The 15,979-nt window shown below is 44.3% G+C and overlaps 1 protein-coding gene across 2 annotated transcripts in view; it reads left to right on the forward strand.

The window, feature by feature from the left end:
- The first annotated feature begins 6,148 nt into the window (after positions 1-6,148).
- LOC137630646 (putative protein-lysine deacylase ABHD14B) overlaps positions 6,149-15,979 on the forward strand; it is a 54,416-nt gene continuing 44,585 nt past the window's right edge. For both annotated transcript variants that reach the window (XM_068362260.1, XM_068362259.1), the window contains exon 1: positions 6,149-6,218. The gene's annotated coding sequence lies outside the window, so the exon portion shown is untranslated. The remainder of the gene's footprint in view (positions 6,219-15,979) is intronic.

Below are 15,979 nucleotides of genomic sequence, written 5' to 3' on the forward strand. Positions count from 1 at the left end.
GCGCGAAATCAACCATAGATTACAAAAAATACAGTAATTACAATAAATAGTATTTAATATTTTTTCAAAATACAGAAATAAAAGCCTTGTTTAGAGTATTGGATAGAGCCTTGCTGTAGATATTCATTAATAGGAGAGAGAGAGAGAGAGAGAGAGAGAGAGAGAGAGAGAGAGAGAGAGAGAGAGAGAGAGAGAGATTTTTTTTGTTTTCATCAATTTATTGCGCCTATTGGCGTCAGACATTTGGGTACATGGTAACAGTAATATTGTTTACATCTATATAGTAATTGAATTATGCTAAAAGATTACAAAATAATGTTTAGACAGACATTTGAGTATATATATATATATATATATATATATATATATATATATATATATATATATATATACTGTATATATATATATATATATATATATATATATATATATATATATATATATATATATATATATATATATATATATATATATATGTGTGTGTGTGTAAAGAGAGAGAGAGAGAGAGAGAGAGAGAGAGAGAGAGAGAGAGAGAGAGAGAGAGAGAGAGAGAGAGAGAGAGAGAGAGAATATTTTTAGGTGTCAATCGGTGTCAAGCACATTTTAGGTGAGTGCGTCAGTGATAGGCTAATTAAGAATCTTATCTTGTCAATTGATGACAATGCAAATGCAATGGATAACGTTATATATTAGTGTAATCTTTCGTGATTAAAGCCCAGTGATTAGGAGAAAATATATTTTAGAAATCTAAATAAAATGAAAACAATTATCACTATACAGAGTAAGTAATATCAAAATAACAGCTATGGGAATGATAATTAAATCTAATGAAATCTTAAAAATCTAAAGAAAATCAAAACAATGATCACAATACAGAATAAGTAACATTAAAATAATAACTATGGAAATGACATTTAAATCTATTAAAATCTTAAAATTCTAAAGAAAATCAAAACAATGATCACTATACAGAATAAGTAACATTAAAATAATAACTATGGAAATGACATTTAAATCTATTAAAATCTTAAAAATCTAAAGAAAATCAAAACATTGATCACAATACAGAATAAGTAATATCAAAATAATAACTATGGAAAGGACAATTAAATCTATTAAAATCTTTAAAGTCAAATAAAAGAACTTTGAAATGAAATAATTGTAACAAAAAAATTAAAAAAGTAAACTAATACATAGTTATAAAATGTGTAAAACATCAAAGGCATAAAATTAAATTTAGAAAGTTAAAGAATGTAGAAATGTAATAAATTATATTAAAGGGCTAAAGTTGATATAAACTCTGGAACCCCATAATATAGCAATTACTGTTTGTTATTGTTGTTGTTATCATTATCAAATGGGCCCCATAATTCACTAACTTTTTTACTGGGCGACACAAGGCACTAGGAGAATTGGATGACCCAGGCCTACATGGCTGAGGACTATGAAGCGTAAAGTAGATGATGAATGGAGAGAAGTATCGATTTAAAAGCTCAAGATAGAAACGACTGGCGAAATCTAACCGAGGCCCTTTGCGTCTATAAGCGTAGGAGGAGATAATAATAATAATAATAATAATAATAATAATAATAATAATAATAATAATAATAATAATTATTATTATTATTATTATTATTATTATTATTATTATTATTATTATTATTATTATTATTATTATTATTATTATTACCGTACGTTAAACGTATGATAGAATCTAGAAGCGTCCATTAGCGATAATTTTTTCCTATATTTAAACATTGCAAACAAATCTTGGATTGTTTTATGTGCATATTTAACGGCTTTCTTTCAGAATTTTGACGCAAGAAAATGCTAAAAAAAAAAATAAAAAAAATAAAGATTGAGCATAATTTTCTATCTTCTAATAGTAAAATTGTCAAAATTGGAGTTGGTCTCTTTTGGAAGAGAAAACTTAATTCTAGTGGCTACGCCAAGGAAAACTACATTTCATATATTTCAAAATACTTTACACATTGAAAAATTTATCTACTGCAAGCTAGGTTGTATCCTAGTGTCAGCTATACGTGAATGAGCTTTCAATTATGGATAATTTTATCTTGAGTATAAAAAACTCTGCCTCTTTATCATGAAACATTTATTCAATTCATAATGTAAAACGTTCCCTGGTTATTGTTTCCACGTATAGAGAGCAGTGGCATAGCTAAGCGAGGACGAGGGTGTGGGCGGGGAGGGAGTCTTTAAAAATGGCCCCCTGAGCAACCAAAGCAGCGCCAGACATTATAAGTATGTATGACTCAAAATTACCACCAACTCACCACGGTAAGATAGAAGGGGCCTCTTAACTAAGTCCCCACCCCCAAATCTCTAGCTACGCCCTTGTCAGAATGTGTGCTAAGCTTTCTGACGTAAGAGAGTGGTGTCGGACTTTTGAACTTCACTGTACATGTTTTGTAAGTAAAGAGATGATGATATGATTAAGGTTAAAAGGATGATAAGATCTCTCCTGCAAAATATGTCCGTAAATACCAGCGAAAGTCTACAGAATAAATTTCTGCATCCGTTCAAGGAAACTTCTTAGAAGATTGGATAACTACTTAATTACCATATTCAGAATATGATAATTTAATCAAAAAATATTCAGTTTAGTTTTCAAATATGTCATGTTATATTTCTTATCAAAATATTTCCAGCTTTACATAATCCAAAATCTAGGTAGCCTTTTCTCATCATAATTATAGCACTTTTAGTAATATATTTTAAAGTTATTTATGGACATTATTCTGTGTTTCTCTGGATAGTGTTTTAATCTAGACCCATAGCTTTAAATACTATTAGAATGACTTTCATCTTAATATGTTGGACAAAACCTTGTGGCCTCTTGAATTTCTTATCCATGCACTATATATTAATCTCTGACAGCATCGTTTAATTAAAATATAGTTCTTTGTGCATTTGGCATAAGAATTTTCATTATTCTGGCTATCCTTTACATCCAGATCTGACACCTATAGTCAATTCTTTTTAGTGAGGCAGATTTACACCGACTCGCAGGGGTGCCCTTTAGCTCGGAAAAGTTTCCTGATCGCTGAATGGTTGGATAAGATAATTCTAACCAATCAGATAGCGGGAAACTTTTCCAAGCTAAAAGGGCACCGCTGCGATTCAGTGCAAATGCTCCTCATTAAAAAAAATTGAGTATAGTGCTTGATATACAGTTAATTCTAACAATCTTTCCTCTTCCATTATAAGGCCTAATACAAATCAGTAGGCTACTCTAGAAGTTTCATTCCAGCTGTGGCCAGATTTTGGAGTTATCTTCTTAATCCGACAGTTGAATCGATGGAAGTTCAGAAGTTCAAACTGGTTGAACAGATTAATACAAGCCTCATTTCATAGTTTGTATATGAACGATCTGTCTTAACGCTGTAGTTAATCTTAATATATCTTATTACTTTTTGTAATATTTCTCATATATGATTTATTCTTTATTCTTTTATTACCTTTTGTCACTGATCTTCTTTCTCAGTTGGAATAATAATAATAATAATAATAATAATAATAATAATAATAATAATAATAATATAGTTTACGACCACCAAGGAACCAGAAATATGCAATTGAAATATATTGTTGAAAATCATTAAGTTTTACTTTTCTAATTCAATATGAAATAATTTTTCCTGGAAGCTTCATCAATTATAAGTATTTCCATCTACTGTACTTTATATCTGTGAAGTAAGAAACCATAAAAAACATAAGTTTTATTATGTTTGGTATTCAATATGCATGACATGATTGATTAATTTATTATGGGTTTTCTGGCATCGTGTGCCAGACGCTTGCTCTTTATTATATAGAAGAGTTCATCATTAACATTATAGTCTAATCTAAGCCTTATCATAGGCTGTTAATATGTACTCTCTCTCTCTCTCTCTCTCTCTCTCTCTCTCTCTCTCTCTCTCTCTCTCTCTCTCTCTCTCTCTCTCTCTCAGTTTCCTCTTGAAAGCCTTAATATCTTCAGCCTTGCGGATGCCTGGTGAGAGCTTACTGTGTAGTCTTAGGGCAGCATATATGAAACCTCTAGCAAGTACAGTTGACATAAATATCTTGGTTCCAATCATTTGAAACTATATGTAACTATTCTAGTGTCAACGCGATTTGTTGGCTGCACACTATACAGCATTGCATGTGTGTGTTAAGATTGCCTTACCTTATGTAAGACACGGGCTCTTGCATTAGCAGCCCGTAAACTATAGACCTGCAGCAATTCTCTTTGATATTTCGGCCGCCCGGTTCTGATGACTTGATGGGATGTTGTGCATATTTTAATCTCAATTCTTGCTCTAATGGACAGCCAGTGTAAATCAATTAGTATATGAGTGATCCTTTCTCGGAGTGGAACACCTATTATCAGCCTTGATCCTGTTTTAGTATTTCTTAAGTAGCACTTTTGATAGATTTCTTGGAAGATTGAATTACAATAGTCAATCCTGTTAATGATATAGTTTATCACGAGTTTCTTTACAGAATGTTCATCCAGGAACTTCTTTATAAAAGCAATATTTCTAAGATGATATCCAGTAGTTTTTACTACTTTATTTATTTGGGAATTGAAAGACAAGTTACAGTAAAAAAAAAAATACTCAAAGATCACGAACTTTGCCAGATATATCTGGGGACCGAGTTAGTGTCACAATAAAAGTCTCAAGATATGTCATCGATGCGTAAAGCAAGGCCGTCTCGAGAGCCTTGTTCGAGACGGCCTTGGTAAAACCCGGGGGCATCCAGGAAACGGGTTGACGTTTGTTTGTTTGTTGTTTTTAGCAATTTTTTCCTTGCCACTTAATCATAACAATCAACAGAACATTCTGGTTGGATACGTTTCTCTTAATAAAAAATAAAATTTCAGACTATAAACTAAAATATTTATCATATATATTATCATATTTATATGAAATGAAGTAATTAAGTAAAATAATAAAGAGATAAATACATGTTGTTTATTAAAACACATATCAAATAAAATAAAGATATTAAAAATATAATTTGTTGATAAACTGCTATAAAGAACGAACTCATATAAACATTGGAAAGCGGAACAGATTTCCTGCGTGACTGCGTTTCTCGGCAACACTAGGGTTGCCATCTGGCCGTTTTTGCGGCCAAATTTGCCAAATTTGGCCGTATGGAAAACTCTCTGGCCGTAAACTATTAGCCATCGACGGCCAAACAATTTGGCCGAATTTTGGCCGTATTGTTTTCAAAATGATTACATTTCATGTAATATCATTTATCTTTCATATGTTATATCTAATTTTTATTTCTAATCAGTAAAATATCAAATGAAATGACAGTATAGTGATGTAACAACCACGTAACCTACTGGCTATGTTGCCTATTGACAGACACATACAGTACAAGTGTATGTTTACTACTTGTTCAGTACTAGATAAGTGATGTAATAGCAACGTAACCTACAGGCTATGTTGCTTACTGACAGACACACACAGTACAAGACAAGTACGCGTTTAGTACTAAATAAAGAAATGCATCGATTTAGATACATTTCTAGCTTAACTTGAGCATCAGTGTGAATTTGAACCTAACGTTTTAAACAGCCAAAAGGAGACTTTATAAAAAATAGTGCTGTGATTGGTGATTGATTACCATTATGTCATTAAGTAAACCTTTTTCTACTTCAGCAAAGTTCCTCTCTCTCTCTCTCTCTCTCTCTCTCTCTCTCTCTCTCTCTCTCTCTCTCTCTCTCTCTCTCTCTCTCTCTCTCTCTCTCACATGCCCATAAAAAAATACACATATGCATTTAATTAATTTATGCTCATACTTGTTTGTGTGTTTGAATGCATACAATGTGATACTAACTGCATGAGAGTAATGACAATAGATAAATGTAAATTCATGGCAAAGAAGTGAAGGATTAATACCTGATTTAGGCCTGCTACTCATGCATATCTAATTAATAGCCTTTTATACTACATACTTACATCTGCATTACTAATAATAATAGGCTAATGATAGTAGTTAGTGTAATAAAAAAAAATAATATTTGGCCGAATTTTGGCCGTAAACCATAGTTGATTTGGCCGGTTTGGCCGTCATATGAAAACAATTTGGCCGTAGGAGATTTTTCCCATCTGGCAACCCTTATTATAACAGTCGTGTCAGTCCAGAGACCTTTCGGCTACGTGTCAATTAGTTTCTAGTTTAAGTGTACTAACAAGGTTCGTATATGGCACTTCTTTGAATTTATAACCATTGTATTGAATTAGGAACTCTTTCTTTTCTATAGTGTTGGTGATGGAATAATCGATCAGATATGATTTAGCTGGTAATCTGCTGTAGACGATCGAGTTTGACAATTGTTTGACTTGCCACCTTTAAGTCATAGAACAGGTTAAGGTTAGGCCGCTCACCGTCCATTGGCCAATTATATATACTATTTATTTTCTTGGGCAGATGGTTTATATGTTATTTTAACTTTCATTTATGTTTTTTATTAACACTTTTATCATCTTTAGGCTATTTGAGTCTTTTATTGTAGTATATACATGACATAAATGTATTGCGAAACACGTCCTATACATTTTCTATTACTTGGTTTGCATTGTCATTCATTGATAAGGCATGACATTGGTTATTTACATTTTATCTTCTGCTACCTTTATATTGCATTTATGATTAGGTTATTGGGATAACTTATTGATCAACCATGATTGTATTGTATTGATTGCAATGGGTAAATTTATATATATGTACTATAACTCCATCAAAGGAAATAAGAGGTATTCCTGATGTATTTATAGGTAATTTGAGCTGTTCTGATAAAGATATTTGGAGACCAGTATTTTTCAAAATATAGTAATTTGGGTATTATTTTACTGTATTACAGGACAATGTAACCTAGGAAAAAAACTACTTTTTTCTATAGAAAAAATTCCGCTCTTCGAAAATGACACTAGATGTTATGACTGAGAAACAATATTTCAAACTCACCAAAAACTCCTGTCAGTACTTACCAAGGAAGGGGGCTATGCCCAATTCTGCAACCTCCCAGGACTCCATATTCTTAACTTATGCTAAGGTAGACTGTGTTAGCTCTCCAACCAATTATGCTTCTGAAACATAGTTTTTCAGTTGTATTGCCTTATTTCAAATGTTATTATAACTAAAAGTACAACTTTGTGACATTCATCACATAAAAAACATTCAAAACACCATTTCTTCTAAAAGAAAAATGCTCATATATTTGGCCATGAACCCAACAAAGACATCCTCACTAACCAAGACGCATTATGAGGAGAAACTGTTAAAAATTGTCTGAACTAGCATCTCTAGAAGGGAAGATAAGTGATTGGTAAAGAAATAACATGACCATGAAAAAGTCTGGTAAAAAAAAAAAAAAAACAAGACTAGAAAAAGTCTCCAATGGACCAAAAATAAGTAATGTGAGAGTGAATAAGTCTCAAATTGGCCACTGGGAAGGGAATTGTAAATGGGGACTAGTTTTAATAAGACAGGAAATGGGAAATTAATGCCTGGGGACTAAATTGGGAATTTGTAATTAAGTTAAGTATGTTGGTTATTATTAGTCTCTGCCTATAGGATACAGTATAGGGTTCAAAATAATGTGTTTGAAGGGATATATTCAATTCCATCTGTTCCATTCTCCCATCTCCTAACTGATATTATACTACAGTATATTATAGTAAAAGCAAATGATGAATTTTACAAGTAATCTATAATCTAGTTTGTTCCGTAACTGAATACAAAGCACGCTATTTACATGGGGTAATTACTTCGGCTTAGCTGAATGACGAGCCATAAAGTTTTAACGAGGGTTTCCTACCCCACCCTGCTACCCCTCCCTCTCCCACACACAGGTGAATTAGCTCACTTTACTTTTGGCTCGGAGAGACGACAGACCTGTCAGCGCTCTCCTCTTTGTTGACTGCCATAATCTTGTTTGCTTTTTCTTTTCAGTGTGTGTGTGTGAAGTTGGCCTCTATTACTCCTTATGCGTACGTGCCCTGGACTTCCCAGCCACCCTTGTGGGACCTTTATGTCGGCCGTGTAAACGAATCCTCACTCCTTATGCCCTCAGTGTAGGGGCCAATGGTGTGATAGGTCTAATTTGTGCATTGAGTGTAGGGAGTGGTCTACCTCCCAGTGGGAGCGGTTTGCCCGGCGACGTAAGAAGAAGGCTAAGAGGGATCTTTCTATTTCCGAGGCTTCTCGAAAGAGAGAAAATCCCAGGTCTTCTTCTTCCGCCGCCCATTCCTCCTACGAAGCTCCTGCTCGGGCGGCCTATTCCGAGATGCCGGCGAGCGGTAGCATAGACCGTAATGTTGTTGATGTCATTAACCGATCCTGTGGTGAGGGAGAGGTCGTTGCCTCCCATAGCGAGGCGGCTGCCCCTCCCCCCTCGGAGGAGGTGGTTGTTTCTAACAATGATCTTTATCAGCTTTGGGCTTCCTTGGGGCTGCAGGGTTCGCCCTCCAAGGAAGCTCTGTTTGACATGATCAAACGGGGTGCGGCCGCCGAACAATGGTCAACCTCAGCGGAGATAGATCCTCTGTCTGTGGTTGACGTTGTTGTGTCGGAAACATCCCGTGGGTCTGGCCAAACTCCCGTTCCTGTGGCTGCGGTAGCGGAAGGCTCTGTCTCTCCCTCCGAACATACTTCGAGGGAGGAGCTTAGTCCCACGGTCTCTCCTTCCGTTGAGACTCCCTCTCGAGGGAGTTCTCTGGTAAAGACACCTCTTCGGAGGCCCATTGATGGTCAGCCTGCTGATCCCACGGCCCCTCGTGGGCCTATAAGGCGGAAGGCTCGTCTTCCCCTTCGCCGTAGAGGCCTTCCTTCCCCCTTTAAAGGGGTTAAGAGGCGTCTCTTCGGCTCGTCGTCCCCACAGTCCTCTGCGGAGGAGACGACTCGCCGCTCTCCTAACCTGCCTGCTACCAACCTTGACCTCTCCGGGGAGCGTTCGCGATCCCCTTCGGAGGATGGTCGTCCTTCGGAGGATGGTCGTCCTTCGGGACAAGGTGAACTGTCTCCCAGACCTTCGACATCCAGAGCTGCTGACGCGCTTTACGCGCCACCTGAGACTGCCACTGCGCAATCTCCAGGCCCTTCGGGGTCTCAGGGACTTGAGTGCGAAACTGCGCCTCTCTCCCCTAAGCGTAAGGCTCCAGCTGCGCACCCTCCTGCTGTCATTCCTGATGTTCCTGATGTTCCTGACAAGGCGCTTCAGCGCTCATCCTTAGGCGTTCGCGCTGCTGTTCCTGTTGCTCGCCAGGGTTCCCCTGCGCGCCCACGCCCATCGGCGCCCCGTCACCCTCCAGCTGTTCCTGAAGTAGCGCGCAAGCGCCCTACTGCGCAGACGCGCCCTGCTCCTGATATAGTGCCGCCGCGCTCACCTGCGCGCCCGCGGCCAGTTCCTGATATGGCGCCTACGCGTCCACCGGTGCACCATCGGCCTCCTGCGCCTACGCACCCTCCAGCTCCTCGCCGCCCCCCTGTTCCTGTTTCATCGCGTGCGACCCAGGAAGTTCCTGAGCTGGCGCACAGGCGCCCTCAGATTCCTGTGGACTCGTCGCGCCCTGCGGGGGATAGACGCGATATGCGTCCTCGCGCGATTCCAGCTCCAGCGTTCACGCGCACTCCAACGCGACCACGCGTCGGGACGACTCAGCTCGTCGCCCCAGAGGTTGCCAAGCCAGCGCACGGGCGCTCACGGCCGCCTCTGGAACCGCGCGAACCTATCTCAGATACGGTCGCGCCCGAACCGCGCCTTGTTCCTGCTACACGCCCCGTGCCTGTATTTAAGACAGCGATGGTCGCTCAGCTAACTCCAGAGCGCTTGCACCACGCGACCTCCAAAGCAGCGAACCCCGGTGCGACCTGTTCCTGATGTGCGCTATGCGCGCCCACGATCGCCAGCGCAACCAGCGCTTCCTAAGGCGAGTAGGCCGGCCCTCCCGGACCGTCGCCAAACCTCTCGCCCCCAGGTCGATCGCGACCCTGCTCCAGCTCTATCGCGCCCTCGGCCGGTTCTCCAGGACACACGCTCGGGCTCTCCTGTTATCTCACGCCCTTCGGGGCCGCACCAGGTCGCTGCGCGCCCGCGCGTCCGGCCTGCTCCTGATCGCCGCACGCCTACACCATCACCTAAGTACTCTCGCGACCATGTTCCCGCTCAAGTTGCCGTGCGCCCCCGCCCCCACGCTCCCGCTCTGTCGCCACCGCGCCATCGACCCTGACCATCCACCTCGCGCCCGTCCCCGCCCACGCTGGTGCGCGCGCGCAATTTTCCAGCTTCGCGCCCTCCCTTCACGCGTGACCTCGATACACGAGCCCCAGCGCGATCGCCGACAGGCGGATTCTTCCTTGTCGCCTTCCCTTCCCCGCAAGCGCAGACCAGCGCGCTCGCCAGAGGGGGAGCGCTCCTCGGACAGGTCTAGGGATTCTTCTCTTACAGCCCTGCAGGCGAACCCTCGTTTGTTGACTCCTCCTAGGGATCCCTCGATCCCCTTCCCTCCAGAGGGAGTGTCAGACAGCGCTGCTGTCAGTCAACAGCCCTGGTTCGACACCCTCCTCAGAGCGCTCGTGCGGGCTATTAAGCCAGCCCTCTCTGATTCGGGTCGCGAGCCAGCGGCAGCTTCCTCCCCCCTGAAGAGGAAGAGAGGAGTCTCTCCCGTGGACCCTCTTCCGAGGCCTAAGCTGTCCCCGCGCAGATCCTTACGCAAGGTTCCTACTCCCTCTCAGACCTTCTCGCCCTCCCCTGCGGAGGAGGATTACCCCTCCTCAGGAGAGTCGGTTGAGCAGGAATATTCCCCCATCACACCAATGGGGGAGGCTCCTCTTCCCGAGAGGTCTCCTCGTCCCGAGGTGGAAAAGGACCTGCCTCCTTCGCTTCTAGAGTCCTGTATCCCGCCCAGGAGGGAACCTAAGGACTCTAAGACGATTCCTAAATCATCAGATAGGATCAGACAGGAACAGCCCAGAGCCATCGAGGATATCCACGTCTCCCCCCAGGAAGAGCCTCTGCGGTCCGGAGACTTCGCTGCAAGTCCGACAGGAAGCTAGCACCAGGAGTCAGAACATGCGTTCTGGCAAGTCCTGACCCTCATGAGGAACCTTAATGGGATCCCAGAAATCTGAGGTCCCACCTCGTGAAGGTAAGGACACGGTCCTGGATCGCGTCTACGGCACTCAGAAACCCTCTAGGGCCAGCGCAGCATTGCCCTGGTCCCAAGGGATGAAGAGTGCCATAGATAAGATCGAGGGCCAGCTCGCGGAGCTTGCCTCCTCCAGCAGATCGAGTGCTGGGAATAAGCTCCTCCCTCCTCATCGAGTCCATCAGAGGAGGTACTTTGAGATCCTCGAGGAGTCTTCGCTGAGTCTTCCCTTGCATCACTCCGTGGAAGCACTTACATGGGGAGTCCCTCTTGAGAGACTCTCCAACCGGCACGTGTCCTTCTCAGCCAATGAGATCCAGAGCCAGGAGAAGGCCATCAAGCGTGCCATGCAGGCCACTTCATGGCTTGACATCTGGCTGGGATCTCTGGGCATCCTGGTGCGGTCCGAGGACCTCTCCAAGGAAAGCACTAGGAAAGCGCTGGAAACTTTTCTCCTCTCGGGCACTCGGACCATCGAGTTTCTGTCCCACCAAGTCTCGAGCTTGTGGGCCAACACTATCCTCAAGCGCCGGGACGCTGTGGGCGAGAGGTTCCACCATAAGGTTCTCAGTGCAGTCTACTAGGCTCAGACACTTCCGTTCTCAGTAAGAGCCTGTTCGAGCCTAAGGACATGGAGCTCACTGCCGAGAGGTGGAGGAAATCAAACCAGGATTTCCTCATTCATAGGGCCCTGACATCGAGGCCCTACAAGCCTCCGGCAGTCCAGCACCCTGTCCTGCCAAGGACACAAAGAAAAGGTTGGAAGCGCTAGGGTTGGCAATCCCCCTGCATGTCCACCAGTGGGGGGATGCCTTCAGAGTTGCGCAGCAAGGTGGCAGCAACTCGGGGCGGATGCCTGGACGACCACCGTGATCTCTCTAGGGTATTGCGTCCCGTTCACAGCATCTCTCCCTCCCCTAACAGCGAATCCAGTGTCGTTGAGCTCTTTTGCCATGGGATCGGCAAAAGGGCAGGCCCTTCGGGCCGAAGTCCAGACCATGTTGGAGAAGGACGCTCTCCAGGAGGTCGTGGACGGATCCCCAGGCTTCTATGGTTGACTCTTTCTAGTGAGAAAGGCGTCTGGAGGCTGGAGACCAGTCATCGACCTCTCGATCCTGAACGGGTTTGTCAAGCAGACCCCGTTCAGTATGGAGACAGCAGACACGGTCAGACTTGCAGTGAGACCATGAGATTTCATGTGCACACTGGATCTGAAGGACGCGTACTTCCAGATCCCAATCCACCCGTCTTCAAGGAAGTACCTGAGATTTTGCCTAGACAACAAGATCTACCAGTTCAAGGTGCTGTGTTTCGGTCTCTCCACAGCACCTCAGGTGTTCACCAGTCTTCACCATCATCTCTTCATGGGCTCACAGGATCGGCATCCGTCTCCTTCGTTACCTGGACGACTGGCTGATCCTGGCAGACTCGGAGGCATCCCTTCTTCGCCACCGAGACAAGCTCCTCGAAGTTTGCCAGGATCTGGGGATAGTGGTAAACCTCGAGAAGTCCTCTCTGCAGCCCTCTCAGAAACTGGTGTATCTAGGCATGATCATAGACACCAATCTCCACAAAGCCTTCCCATCAGACGAAAGGATAGCAAGGCTGAGGAAGGTTGCAAAACCTTTCCTCAATCGAGAAGAACTCCCAGCCCAATCGTGGCTTCGTCTCCTTGGCCACCTCTCCTCTCTGACCCGTCTCGTCCCCAACAGTCGCCTCAGGATGAGATTCCTTCAGTGGCGACTGAAGTCTCGGTGGAGTCAAGGACTCGACTCCCCGGACATCCTGATCCCTATGGGATCTGCGGAACGAGCGGACCTCGAGTGGTGGGTGGCAGACGAGAACCTACGAAAGGGAGTGGATCTTCTCGTCCCTTCCCCGGATTTGATGCTGTTTTCGGACGCATCAAACAAGGGGTGGGGGGCCCATGTTCTGAACCACAGGGCCTCAGGCCTGTGGTCAGAATCAGAAAAGTACCTTCACATAAACCTGCTGGAGATGAAGGCCGTTTTCCTGGCCCTTCAAAAGTTCCACCAAGTCCTGGCGGGCCACTCCATAGTGGTGATGAGCGACAACACCACGGTGGTGGCTTACATCAACAAGCAGGGAGGTACATTTTTGGAGCAGCAATCCCATCTTGCAGTAGTGATCCTGAGATGGTCCGAAGTCCACTCGATATCACTTGCGGCTCCCTTCATTCCAGGCAAGAGGAATGTGCTCGCCGACAGTCTGAGCAGAGCGACGCAGATAGTGAGTACCGAGTGGTCTTTGGATCCTCAGATAGCCAACAAAGTCCTGACTTTGTGGGGTTCTCGACTGTGGATCTGTTCGCTACGGCGTTGAACACCAAGCTTCCGCTGTACTGCTCCCCAGTCTTGGACCCCAAGGCTCTCTGGCAAGATGCCTTCCAACAATGGTGGGACAACGTCGATGTCTACGCCTTTCCCCCGTTCTGCCTGATGAGGAGGGTCCTCAACAAGACCAGAACATCTGTCAATCTCTCGATGACTTTGATAGCTCCGCTATGGCATCATGCAGAGTGGTTTCCGGACCTTCTGCAGCTCCTCGCGGAGATCCCGAGAGAGCTCCCTCCAAGTCACGAGCTACTCAAACAACCACACTCCAACATCTTCCACAAAGCCGTAGCTTCGCTTCGACTTCACGCCTGGAGACTATCCAGCATCTCCTCAAAGAGAGAGAATTTTCGCAACAAGTTGTGGAAAGGATGTCTGGCCACCTGCGGAGGTCATCCGCAGGAGTCTACCAGGCGAAGTGGCGAGTTTTCTGTGGTTGGTGTCGTGCAAGGGGTATCTCTCCCCTTAATGCCACTTTACCAGCAATAGCGGAGTTCCTTGTGTATCTGCACGAAGAAATGCGCCTTTCAGTCTCGGCAGTGAAAGGCTATCGCTCAGCCTTAAGTCTAGCCTTTAGGCTCAAAGGAATGGACATTTCCTCCTCGCTGGAACTGTCTCTTCTCATACGGAGTTATGAACTTACCTGCCCTCAGTCGGAAGTGAGACCCCCTCCTTGGAACGTGGTTCGAGTCCTCAGTTCTCTTAAGAGACCTCCCTACGAACCATTATGCCAGGCTTCTGAATGCCACCTTACCTGGAAGACGGTGTTCCTGCTAGCTTTGGCCTCGGCCAAGCGAGTCAGCGAACTGCATGGTCTCTCCTACGACGTCGCCCATTCAAGGGGATGGGGGGAGGTAACGTTCAGCTTCGTCCCTGAGTTTGTTGCTAAGACTCAGAACCCGGGAGTGCCGGACCCAAGGTTCGACTCCTTCCAGGTCTCGAGTCTTCGTTCTGTAACAGATGACCCAGACCATCTCCTACTGTGCCCAGTCAGGAGTCTGAGGTTGTATCTTAAAAAAACAGCTGCAGTCCGCCCCCAGGTGCGAGCCTTGTTTGTTAGCACCAGGGAGACGAAGAGGAGGGTCACCAGGAATACCATCTCGGCCTGGATCTGCAAGGTGATCCACCTGGCCTTGAGTTCTGACCCTCCTCCGTCACGACGCCCTAGGGCGCATGATGTCAGGGGCGTGGCTATGTCCCTGGCCTTCAAGAAGAACTTTTCGGTGACGCAGGTCCTGCAAGCTGGGGTGTGGAAGCGTCAGACCACCTTCACGGCCCACTACCTGCAAGACGTGACACACAGGAGGCTCGATACGTTCTCTATCGGCCCTGTGGTGGCTGCACAACAGCTGGTCTAACCTCAGGTTCCTAATTGGACAATTAGCAGAAGGTTGAAGGCATCGTTACCCGGTTTTAGTCTGTGTGAATGAAAAGATCTGTCTGGCCCTTTTCTTTTCTTCATCCTCTCCTCCCTTGGAGAGAAACAGCATCCTGGGTCCCTTGCACATCTGACCTCGAACCTCTGCAGGTAAGCCATGCTTCCTTGTGTTCCTAGTATTAAGTTGTAATACTGTCTTGTCCCCATACCCTGACGAGGTGGTATTGGGTAAGTCCTAGCCTAGATTTCCATCTAAAGAACTCCAGGTCAACTTCCTAGGACGTGTCACCGCTCACCTTTACACACAACTTACGTAGGCCGCAGAGCCCCTCAGCTGCCTGCGAGGCGCAGGGGCTCCAACCCTTGAGTTGCTCTATGAGCTTGGGTTCGGGGCCCCCGGGCAAGCCAAAGCCAGTATGGCAGGGGCCTTACCTCCCTTCCTAAGGGTTAAGTCACCCCATTTAAATAGCGTAGTTTTTATTCATTTATGGAACAAATGATAAATTCTTAGATAATTTGTATTTTTCCTAACGATACAAACCTTAGCTATTTACACATATGTGCCCGCCAGCCCTGTCCCCCAAGATAAGTCCTATCTCTAAGTAAAGTGAGCTAATTCACCGGTGTGTGTGAGGGGGAGGGGTAGCCGGGCTAGCGGTGGGGTAGGAAACCCTCGTTAAAACTTTATGGCTCGTCATTCAGCTAAGCCGAAGTAATTACCCCATGTAAATAGCTAAGGTTTGTATCGTTAGGAAAAATACAAATTATCTACGAATTTATCATCTTTTCATCAATTTTTTTTTTATTTATATGCAGTAATATCAGTTGCAACACCAACTTTTCTCTTATTTCATAAAGATTGTGAACTGCTCAGTGAGCAATAGCAGGTACTGGCATAGTGCCATCGTAATCTATATACTGTAATGCTAGGCCAGGCACCTGCCAATGCACCCGCCCTTGCGCAACCAGTTACACGCTTCAGCCCATTCTAGGGAGACTGCACAAAACTACACAGTTTCTTACTGCACGCCAGCGCACTCCTGCGCTTTCATATCCAGCACCCTCCTGCTCACTTA

Source organism: Palaemon carinicauda, chromosome 38 (assembly GCF_036898095.1).
Source record: "Palaemon carinicauda isolate YSFRI2023 chromosome 38, ASM3689809v2, whole genome shotgun sequence".
NCBI lineage: Eukaryota > Metazoa > Arthropoda > Malacostraca > Decapoda > Palaemonidae > Palaemon > Palaemon carinicauda.